Source organism: Meleagris gallopavo, chromosome Z (genome assembly GCF_000146605.3).
Source record: "Meleagris gallopavo isolate NT-WF06-2002-E0010 breed Aviagen turkey brand Nicholas breeding stock chromosome Z, Turkey_5.1, whole genome shotgun sequence".
NCBI classification, from domain to species: domain Eukaryota; kingdom Metazoa; phylum Chordata; class Aves; order Galliformes; family Phasianidae; genus Meleagris; species Meleagris gallopavo.
The window spans coordinates 32,022,937-32,032,934 of record NC_015041.2 but is presented as its reverse complement, the minus strand read 5'-3'; the positions used below and the strand labels follow the sequence as shown (position 1 = coordinate 32,032,934).

Genomic DNA, 9,998 nt, shown 5'->3' with positions numbered 1-9,998 from the left:
CCAAACAAAGGAATATGGTGTACAGTGCAAGTTCAGGGACACATTTCAGTTTCCTTCACGTTGGTGTTTGTTTATTTTTATGACAGTGAGATCCCCTGGCCTAGTAACTACCTTTGCTCAGCAGTTGCTTGACTGTTAAAAGCTGTAGGAATGTGTTCAGCCACATACTGAAGCTATGGCAATAGTTAGCTGTGATTTCCTTTTCTTGTGTTTTATGGATGTTCTTGTGCCAGCCACAAGGGGGGTAAAAGTAAGCACATGAATGACATCATAGCACCTACGAACTGTCCTTGCTCTTTTGTGAATCTGTGCCAGAACAGTTAGCAGTTAAATCTTCATGAATGTCAGAGAGGCATGGGGACACGCAAATGTTCACACACGTATGCTCATGCGTAAGCCTGTGTACATATGTGGAAATATGATATACAAGTAAAAAGCATTAAAATTCCTAGCACTATCTAGTTCTAACTATAGAACAATGCCATTCCCATTTCCTTACCTCTTTTACTTCAGACCAGGGTTACACCTGCCCCAGAAGGAAAATAGTAATCTCCAATCTTCTACCACCTTGCAGAAATTTTACCATACTATATTACTCTACTTATGTGAGGAGGAGAGGGTAAGAGGAGAAGGGAGGGATGTAGGTATGGTGAGGATCATCTGGACGATGCAGTCAAAACACCTTTTGTAGTTCTCAAACAAATCCATTTTATTGGTATTTTTCTAAATAGCTACATTCCCTTATCTTGGGATATTTCCTAACTATTATGTCAAAATGTCTTTCCTCGATAAGATATCATAGATGCCTCATGCCTATGAACATAAATTAGGAACTAGTTTGAGGTCCATCAGCACCAAGATTTACTAAAGGAATAAGAAATTCTCATCAAATACAAGATAAGTAATGTTTTAGTTGAGAAATGAAATAGAAATATTTGAGTATCAGAGACAGCTCAAAATCTCTTGATGAGGCACACTGTATTCAGTCTGGGCAGACAGGAAGCTTATTGGCTACAGTGAGTGTAGATAACGCAGGCTGTTATCAACAGAACTTCAGTGGTTTCGTTTGGGAGATGGTACGGGGAAGGGAACCTTCTAATTAAGCTTTATTTTTCCTCTCAGCTCTCTGAAAAAATGGATGTCAAATTCAGCACCTCCTGCATTACAAAAAGCCAAATATATGACCAGCATTTTCAATTTTTAGGGTCTCTCTGCAACATATATTTTTTAAAAATCTACAAATACATGGCTATGTGGCAAGTTTATGTATTATACAAACACAATATGTGCAAATAGTTAAAAGAGTCATCGGACTAGGTCTCGGGTCACAGGTAAGTATCTCAGTTATTTATATCAATCCAATTCTTTGTCATTTCCAACCCCACTGTGTAAGCAGTAACAGAGAACAAGATTTTCGTTCATCAGCCCAAATCCATTCATTTTGATGAAAAAAAAAAAAGATACGGTACTAATTAGTTTTGTTTTATTTTTCAAGTATAAATCCCTTGCTAGAGAAGAACAACACTTCTAAATAGTTGTAACACTTATTTGTTTGACAGTAACAAATGGCAGTTTATAGTTGTAGCTGTCTGCACAAAGCTTCATGCATATCAAACACCCCAGTCTTCTCCAGGAATAATGAAGACTCATTGTTGCTGGTGCTGGCTTCACAGTCTCATGAAGAGCTTCATTATTAGGCTGTTGGCTTAAAAAAGAGTGGTGGAATGAAGCAGGATGGATGTACATGCATCAGGCTGCAGGCAAAGAAAGCATGAGGGGAAAAAAAAACAATACACACATCAAGGTTGAGAGGTGAGAGTCACTCTGTCCTAGAAAAGACAGTATGGCAGTGTTGCAGAACCAGCCATATGCACGCATCAGGAAAAAGAATATATAATGTTTGTTTGTGTGTTTGTCTGTTTGTCTGTTTGTTTGTTTAATTAAAAAGTGTCTTCCAGCAATACCAGTATACTTGCATCTCATAAGCTGAGTTACACTGGGTCTGATCTTTAGTCAGACAAAAAAAGACTTTGAGAGACTATTCAGAACTTTCTGAAAAATAACTTGGATAATTCAAAAAGTATCATTATTCCACACTGGTCAAAATAAAACCAGTTGGAATTAAAAATCTGCAGGCTTAGGAAATGCTGTTCAGTGAAAAACTGTCAGAGTATCATAAAATACATACACAGCAGCTAAAAAGTGGCCATTGTAGTTCTCATAAAGAAAGATCGGTAATTGAAATCTCCTCTTCAAATTCCAGTATAAATAGTTACACTCTCGACATATTACTGCAACTGTATAAAAAGATTCCTTAGTTCTTGCTGTACATTTCTGTGCTGCTTGAGAACTGACTTTCCTTTGTTACAGGAAGAAGTACTTACTTTCAGCAAGGGAGGAAATCATGATTCCCATGGTTTGCTCTTCAAATATTTGAAGATTCCTCGGGAGAGCACAACACAGAATGACTATCATGATCATCTGCTAACTCTTCTGGCAGTCCAAGATAAGTTTTATATGGTCTTAAGTATCTATTTACCTGGATCATTTCTCTGAGATGAGGGGATGGTGGATTGCATGGACCTTCATTTCCCAGATGAGAAATATCATAAACTGCAAGTAGCTTTTGGTCAAATATGAACGACTCTAGGTTGTTTTTTTTCTTTGCACTATTTCTATAAAAAAAGTTCAAGGTGTATACTCAAGTCCTGTTAGCCACTAGGCAAATTCCTCCAGTTTTCTCATAGTTCTTTCCCTTAGTGCATTTTGTTAGCAAATAAAAATGTCTGCTTGGATCATCAATAGATTGACTCTGTTAATAATCCTGTAAGTCATCCACTCACCAGCAGCAATATCCAGGATGTAATGGAGTACATCACATCAGAAGTTATTTCACTTTTAATGACTATCTCTGAAGTAAGTATGAGAAAAGAGTATCACAGGAAGTCCACGTTCTGCTGATCCTATAAGATATCATATATTTTCTAAGAGAAATAAGAAAACTGAAATTAAACAGATACGTTTCCTCTGAGGATTCCATAAATTTATTCTTTTGATAGTCAATTAACATCAGCCAGTGAAAAAAAATGTCATCAATTAAATAATTTGTGGTATTTCTGTGGCTATTGGCTTCATCTAAAACTAATTACAGCCAAAATGGGAGGTAGTAACAGAGTACTTTAAGGGAATAATTTGGAGAACTAGGCCCCTTTTTCTATTTGTCCTAGTAGACTTTTTTTTATATATACTCTTTCTGTGGGAAATTAAATTAAAAAATAATAACAACAATCAAGAGTGATGCCTCCTATTATATTATTTGTACCAGCTAAAAATAAATTACATTGTGTATTGATTGTGCAACATTACAACAAGGCTGTGAACGTGAGATGCCTGTTATATTAAGTCAATTCTGAGGATTATTCCACGTTTTCACAGTGGTACAAACCATCCTGGGCAGTGGTGAAAACATTATGCAAATGCAGAACCAGTTGGACAAACAACCTAAAACCATGGATTGGTATCAAGAGACCAACAGACATGGTGAGTACAGAAGAACTGCCCAGGAATGTATGTGCCAGACTTTGAGAGAATTCTTGAGGGAGCCCTTTCCCAAAGGAAGGACGTTAACCACTGCTAAGAGGCTCTGCATTCCTGCATACCTAACACAACTGGAGGGCACTGTATATGTGATTTAGATCTGCAGTGTGGTGATCCAGATAAGGCCAGTAGTGTTTGTCGTTTTTCTAGTATTCACCACTCATAAGAAGAGAAATATTGGCTTCAACTGGCATTATGTTTTATCAAAGCGTTTCCACATCTTTTACATTCCTGGAGGACAGATTATTCCACCATGAAATAATATCAGTTATTACATGTAGCAGTCTCTTTGAAACAATCTGATTGAAACCAAAGGTGGTTACAATAACTAAATGTGATTAAAAAAAAATATATATTTACAAGAAGAGTGAACGGGAATCCCCTAAAACTAAGGTTTGTATCTCAACACATAACTATAGCAAAATGAATATGCTCCATGTTATCATCTCCCATATATAGACTTCTCAGTGGTAACTTTGCATGTTCAAGGTCTCCTAACAATCGTTCAGGACAAAACATAATTTTCATCTGTTGGAAATAATGAATACTTTCTACTTATTCCATAAGGTGCATTTACTTTATAAGCTAAGATGGGAAGGAGATAATTAGTGGAATTCCAGTTGCTACCTTCAACAACCTGAGAAGCAGATTAAATTAGCTCTCCGATTCTGTCCTTATTGGCACCTGCTGAGTATTGCTGTTCTCTGTGGACTTTCTCTGGTACAGCACACTGAAAGTGAGCAAACCCTTATATAAACAAAAGGAACAAAAGATTTCACATTGGTCTCTTTTACATGTACTAATGGAAACTAAAAGTTATAACCTCCACTCACCTTTTTGTCCACAGAAATAGCAGCTGTAATAGAACAAGATAGGCACTGCAATCAACAGCTGTGGTTCTTAACTACCACAGAGTAGGCTTCTCAAAGATGTTCTTCCATGTAAATATGCTTAAATGCACATTTAATCACTTTTTCTGCCTAGTCAGGTGAGTCCTGGGAGAAAAATTGGAGATTTATTCATTTCTGCACAAATACCACAATTTCTTTTGTTATCATTTAATAACCATTGCTGCTTTGGGAGAAACAGAGTAGTAAATATTTACTTGCTTGATGAAATGAATGCTGAAATTCTCAAAACAGCGGCTGGTGTAAACATCAACAGGTAAATTGAATTTCAGTCCAGTCTTTCACAAAACACAGCATGGTGGATACGAGGAGGAACACCATAGCTTTTTAATGCCGTTTCTACGTTTACTGAGGTTGATCTCTATCATTTGATCTTACTCTGAATTCTAAGCAGGACAAGTTATGTATCTGAATGAAGCTCCTAGTACATTCAACACTGTGGACCATCAAAGCACCTTGTACTTAACTTCTGGGAAGAGATTAACACTCATTGCATACCATGAAGTACCAGTCTCTGTATACAGACAACTACTTAATTAGCAAGAATGGGTCATTTAGATGAATATTTATAAAGAACTTCATGTGAAATGGCAGAATCTATGAGCTAATTTTATTATAATTCTCTTCTTGCAAGCAGCAGAAACATGCTTTGCTGTCTTCGAGCTCTAGGATGCTGGAAGAGAAACAAGACAGGCAACATGTATGTTTTCATTATGTCAACAGAAAAATTTGGCATTTTCTATTTCTGTGTAACTGGCTCCAGATGACGTGACTTCTACAAGGATTAGTTAAATATACCTGGACTTCTGACTCACTTACAATTTTGACGGGAGGTTCTTTGACAGGGTAAGGCTGAAGCTCAAAAAGGTGAGGGTACCTTCAAAAATTAAGCAAGCCTAAATAATAGTTTTCTTCTGTCTCTCTCTCCTTATCTTCTTCAAACAGTAAGAAAGATTATTTCATACTATGTATCTGTAGTAATAATAGCTGTTCCTTGGACAGTGTTACAGTGACAAAGCCAGCAGATGGCCTTGGTGCTGGAAGTACCACTCTCTGATCCATCCTACAAAGTTCCTTTGCATCTGTCCTGTTAAGCCACTTCACCTGAAAAACAAATCTCTGTAGCTGTCAAACTATTTAGTTTAAAATCTCAGTGCCATTATTGAGCAGAGACACCAAAAGCTTGCAGTTTTGACTGCTGTGCTCACGCTCATTCTAAGATTCGATAATTTTGAAAAAGTAGACAAATCTTGAGTCAGCTAGAACAATCTAATGGTGGCCTAACTGCCCTTCTGAGTGAAAAAAAAGGTTACTTGAAACTGCAAATAGCACATAAGTAGCTAATCTTGAAGTCTCTGACTTACCCTTGGAGCTCAGAACCTTAGCAAGATGTTTCTTCTCTCTGATTCAGTATTGCTCTTTGTAACACAAAAAAAAGTAGTATTCACCTAATTACTATTGTCAGTAGATTTCAGACAAGCAAAATACATAGAAATAGTCACAGAGATACAAAATTAGCTGAAATTAAGAGGAGGAGCACATGCTCTGAAGAGAATCACGTCCTTTACTAGTTTCTTACCTGAAAAATCAAAGAGCTATTAGATCACCTGGTTCTCCAAACCCTTTTAACACAAGCTCAGTCAACTAGCTTTGCTTCTAAGTTATAATTAAATTCTACTAACTGACATCGTTGTTCATGCTTTTTCTATTCTCTTTACAGCTTTTTCTCTACACATTCAACTATGCAAGTCTGCAGTGCTGCCACACACGACAATCCACTGTGGTGAAACCAGAGGCACACAAAGCATGTATTTGAATAGAGCATTAGGATTTGTGAAGATTGGATGGAAATTATGTGGTGACTACGGGGGAAAAAGAAGGAAGGAAAAAAAAATAGATCTCTGGTGCATCCACCAGTGTAAGTAACTGCAGTAACAACTCTCTTGGCCCTGAACTTTAGCTTTGACAGGAACCTGCTTTGCAGATTACTGAGGCAATGGTGACCCATGTATGTGACTATATCTGCACATTTCCCATAGATGTGGGGGGCCTAGAGCTCTGAAATATGCACTTTAGGATTCATACGTCATATGAGAGAAGAATTGGATACCTCAGACTATGCTAGACAGCCTTGCTCTTGTGCTGCTTGTACTGCTGACCAGAAATTGTGCAGCCAAGTCAGCCGACTGAGCATGACCTAATATCCTCTTTACCCCAGCAGGACTTAGCAGATCAAATTTAGCACTGTGATAATGGCCCACACTGGAGCTGACTTGCAATTCAACCATCTCAGAATCAAGGGCAAGGCATGATTTTGTTTGCCTTGTACTGACAGCCTTGGAAAGGTTTTCAAAATGAGGTCACATTTTAGGCAACCAAGAAGAAATTCATCTAGGCCCAGATTGGACCCATCTCTGAGGTGATCCAAGGTGTGGCTGACTCCCGCAGATCCATGCTGAAAGCACTGCAGGTCCAGGATTCCTGCAGGGATTCACACCCACAGTTCTCACCTTGGAGCCAAGTACTCAGGCAGTCTGGAGAAGATAGCCTCTGCCCTCCTTTATAAACCCATTTGATTTTGATTGAGTAAACCTTGTCCTTAGAACACTGATTTGGGTCTGGGTGAAATCTGAACTCTGGTCTCCGGGCATTTTACAAACAAGTGTGAAAGTATCAGAGAGCCTCCAAGCTGCAAAGAAGCCAAAGGTCTGGAAAATGTTTGTAGTGGATGTCAAAGCCTTCTCCAGGCCACTACCATAGGCAGCATGATGGGCCTGGTGGCTTGGCTACAGCTGCCTTGATGTTTTTAGCAGGGCCCAAAATCTACAAAGATATACAAACCAAGTGCTTCTATGTATGGAGACCTAAATGTCGGAGTGCGAGCACAGGAGCAGAGTATCAGGGAAAAAAGAAGAGAAATTAGAGCTTATGATTGCTTATCACTAAGAATCAGCAGGCAATTTTGAATCTGTGTAGAATTTAAGTGTCCATTTGCTGCTCTAGATATCTAAAACCTCCTTGGCTCTCCCAGCAAAATAATTAAATATATAAATAAAGTTAGCTTTGTTGACCTGCCACAAACTTTAGCTTAAGTAAGTCGAGTTAAAATTGATTTTCAAATAAAGCCAATTATAAAATATTTTACTTAAACTCACTAAAGGCTAGCTTTACAACAGTCATTAAAAAAAAAAAAAGAGTGGCCATGAAAAATGGTTGACTCAAGGAGAAAAGCATTTCATCGGCCTGAACTATGTTCTGAATTAATTATTATTAAACGAAGCATATGTGCATGCAAACGGAACACATAACAAGATCTTCTAGCATGTTGTTTTAGAATATATCTTTTTGAGATGAAACTTCCTAGAAAGGGTATCTTGTTCTAGAAAAACAAAGGATATAATATTGTAATATTGAAATAATGTGGAATATATGTGTAAGCACAGGCACATTCATTTTGCATCTATCTTTTTCTTTACGTTATGAATTGATATTTGAAAACCTGAAAAAGCAATGAGGAAATGAGCTGCAGAACCCAGCCCCTTTCACTGGTGAACACACGAGAATCAGTACAAAAATATTACTTAGCAGCAGCCAGAATTATGAAAGGAAATTAATTTGTTTAAACCCTCTGTTTCTCACTTGTTCCCACATACTGACTGAACCTACAAAGATTGGCCCATCCAACTCCAGGAGCTGCAGAACAAAAAAGACATATCTATTAAGGCAAACCCAGAGAAGGATCATGAGTGTAGTTAGGGATGGGAGAACCTCTCTTACAAAGGCTGAGGGAGTTGAGCTTGTTCAGTCTGCAGAAGAGAAGGGTCCAGGGAGACCTGACTGTGGCCTTCCAGTATTTGGAGGGGCCTACAAGAAAGGTGAAGAAAGAGTGTTGTTTTTCATTTGATTGTTTGTTTTACTAGGGCCAGTAATGATAGGACAAGGGACAAAAAGGGGTAGATTTAGATTGGATATAGGGAATAACACTGTTACTGTAAGGATGGCAAGATGCTGGCACAGGCTGACCAGAAAAGCTGTGGATGCCCCATCCCTGGAAGTGTTCAAGGACAAGTTGGATGGGACCCTGGGTAGCCCAATCCCCCTGCTGTGAACTGCAACTGGATAATCTTTAAGGTCCTTTCCAACCCTAATCCAGACCATTCTATGATTCTACTAAATTATCACATCCCAGAATAACAGAAGCACTGAATGTTTGAGGTTGGTAGGGGCTTCTGGGTCCATCTGGTCCAACTCCTGCTCAAGCAGGACACCCAGAGCAGGCTGCCCAGGCGCATGTCCAGACAGCTTCTGAAGATCTCCAGGGAGGAGACTCCAAAGCCTCTCTGGGTGGCTTGTGCCAGTGCTCCGTCACCTGCACAGCACAGAAGTGCTTCCTGGTGTTTGGATGGAAACTTCTGTATTCCAGTTTGTGCCCAGTGCTTTTTGTCCTGGCACTTTTAGAAGATTGTGCACCTTCTCTCCAGGCTAAGCACTCCCAGCTCTTTCAGTCTTTGCTCAGAGATGCTCTAGGACCTCCATTATCCTCAGCTCTCTTCAGAATGTTCCTCATACTGGGGAGACCAGAACTGGACACAGCACTCCAGGTGTAGCCTCACAAATGCTGAGCAAAGGCCAAGGATCACCTTCCTCAGCTGGCTGGCAATATTCCTGATGCAGCCCAGGATATCATTGGCCTTCTTTGCTGCAAGGGCACACTGCTGGCTCACATTCAACTTGCTGTCCAGAAAGACTCCCCCAGAGCCTTTTCTGCAGCTACTTTCTAGATTCTTTTACCCCTTTCCTGATGAACAGAACTAATTTTAAAAGTTCATAGCAATCAAATATGATTTAGAGAGATCGTGCATGAAACAGTATCACTGCTAATTACAAAGGCAGAAATTTGGTATCCCTGTTCATTGCAGGAGAGTTGGACTAGATGGCCTTCAGTGGTCCCTTCCACAATTCTGTGATCTTTATTTTGTCTGAAGAGAATTTCTACAGAGGTTTAATTGAACTTCCAAAGGAAATCTCTCACCATTGTCTAATTTCATTGTCTAACACCACCAGTAGAGGCAATTAAAGCATTATCGTGAATAGGTGTATTAGTATTCCCATAGTTATAACACCCAGCACCACAGCTCAGAGAGCTTCAAACTCAAGCAGTGCCAGAGCGTCGGGACTGCCACAATGGGAAGGACTGCAGGATGGTCGTGCAGCGGCTACAGATCACGGATGCGTCTTGCTTCCTGGGGAGCTGATGCCAGAAGGGAAGCACGGCTCTCATTTGAACCGTAGTACTGCAAAGTGGATCACAGTGTCAGACAAGCCCTTGAGACACCTCTGTTTCCGGCATAAAGCATCACTAAAGGGGAGGGAAAGGAGACAAATTCCCGCAAATCGCTGGAAGCCAGACGTTGCACTGGGAAACACTTGGGAAGCAACTCTGATCTCCAGGACGTGCGGCGTCCCTCAGCCCGCTTCCCCGCCCCTCCCGTC

General features: G+C 39.6%; 1 long non-coding RNA gene across 2 annotated transcripts; it reads right to left on the bottom strand.

Moving 5' to 3' along the window:
• Window positions 1-1,466: 1,466 nt before the first annotated feature.
• Window positions 1,467-9,979, bottom strand: LOC116217537. Of its 2 annotated transcripts, XR_004162201.1 has the most exons (4): window positions 4,431-9,979; window positions 2,540-4,327; window positions 2,385-2,443; window positions 1,467-1,705 (listed from the first exon to the last, which is right to left on the bottom strand). It is a non-coding gene; the product is annotated as an uncharacterized LOC116217537 (long non-coding RNA). The 2 variants fall into 2 exon arrangements; XR_004162200.1 differs by having other exon boundaries at window positions 2,540-9,979.
• Window positions 9,980-9,998: the final 19 nt, after the last annotated feature.